Genomic DNA, 2,026 nt, shown 5'->3' on the forward strand with positions numbered 1-2,026 from the left:
TACCTTGGCATCCTGGCATTGGCTTCATCACTCTCTCCTCTCCACCAAAAAGCTGGTGTGTGGTGGGCGTTCTGGCGCACTATGGCTGCCGTCGCATCATCCAGGTGGATGCTGCACACTGGTGGTGGATGAGGAGATCCCCCTCACAATGTAAAGTGCTTTGAGTGCCTAGAATAACGCTTTAAATATAACATATTATTATTATTATTATTATTATTATTATTATTACTATATAAATAATGCTAAAGTAACGCTGGACAGAACAGAGTTGTCTAATGTTACATTGGTTGATTCATTATTTAAAATGCATAAGCAGTGTGTTTATGTTTGAGTTATTATATCTTGTGCATTATTTATTCCTGTTCCTTTACATTTGTAACATTTAATAGAAGCACTAAGAGAAGTTGAAGGCAAACTGTGTGTATGGTGAGAGGAAAGAAAGAAAATGCCCCTGAAATGAATTTCCAAAGAGGCAAATAATGTGAATGTCACTTGTTTTGACTGCAGTGTTGTGTTGAAGTGTGTGTGTTTGTTAATGTTTGTCTTCTATTGATGTCACAGAGAGCGGTAATATTATTATTGGCTGCTCATTATTGCTAAAAAACGATTTATGTATGGAAGGGGCTGTATTCGTCTTTGACACAGGATTTCAAATGAATGTCAATTAATTTAAGCTGTTTTAAGAGTCCGAGTCATTGCCCTTGTGAGAGCCTTTGAAATATTTTCCTTAGCGGGTTGTCACCAAGAGGTGATTTGATTTTCCCAGGTAATTAGATTATAGTGGTGCCATCCTGAAAACACCATCCTCTGAGTGTGGCACAATGTGAAGGAGAGAAACATACCGAGAAAGAATGATAAGTTTGTGATAAAGAGTGCCAGATAGAGTAAGAGACAGAAAAAAAGTTTTAAATCGTTTGTTTGAATTCAATTAAAATATTTTGTTTGAATTGATATATACATTTCATGTGCAAGCCGCTCAGTGTTATAAAAATAATATGCCCAAAATAAAAATGGTCATTATTTTTTGGCCCTCATTTTGTTGAAAACCTGTATGGTACCATAGGAGATTTCTAGCAAAATGTTCAAGTTGCTCTTTTAATTTTAATTATATTTGTTATAGCACTTTTCACAATACAATAATCAAGCTGCTTTATAGAATCATGATGTTAATGTTTATAATACATTTATATCTTATATCTTTATATATTTATTACTTATAGTTTACTTATAATTTATCAGATTAGAGTTGGGCGATAAAGTTCACATTTTGCAACAATATAAACAATATAGTTCGACAATATATTTCTATATAGTAAATTGCTTTACGTGAATGTACTGTATGTGTCCGGGTAAAGCTGGGTGTACTACATATCTAAAAGATGACAGAATTTTAATTTTTTATGCAAATTAATTCTATGTGCTTTTATGTTTTCGACAAGGAAAAAAAAGTTTAACCACTTTTTTTATATTTGATATGAACGATTAATCTTCAAATGTGGTTGTGCAATCTCCAGTTCTGCAGGAAAAATAGGCTGTTTGACCATCAATAAGGTCTGAACATACAACAAAGTGCAGCTGGGGGCTAACTGCACGCAGACGCATTAACTTTAAAGGGGGTCATATGATGCGATTTCAATTTTTCCTTTCTCTTTGGAGTGTTACAAGCTCTTGGTGCATAAAGAAGATCTGTAAAGTTGCAAAGACTAAAGTCTCAAATCCAAAGAGATATTCTTTATAAAAGTTAAGAGTCAGCCACACCTGCCTAAAACGGCTCGTTCTAACACGCCCCCACATACCTACGTCACTATCTGGGAAGATTTGCATAACGCCGCCCAAATGTTCACGCAAAGAAAGAAGTCGTAACTTTTATTCTCGCTGTAGTATTGTTGTTGCCGCCGCCATGTTGTGAAAGCACTGTGTGATTCGTTGTGAAAATGAAACTACTTTGTTTGACCTTCCAAAAGAGGACGATATCTGCTTTGTCATGCCTGGAGCTGATCCGTGCTGGTTGCTGAGGCAGTACTAC

This window comes from Sinocyclocheilus anshuiensis, unplaced genomic scaffold (genome assembly GCF_001515605.1).
Source record: "Sinocyclocheilus anshuiensis isolate Anshui unplaced genomic scaffold, SAMN03320099.WGS_v1.1 scaffold843, whole genome shotgun sequence".
Taxonomy (NCBI): Eukaryota; Metazoa; Chordata; class Actinopteri; order Cypriniformes; family Cyprinidae; genus Sinocyclocheilus; species Sinocyclocheilus anshuiensis.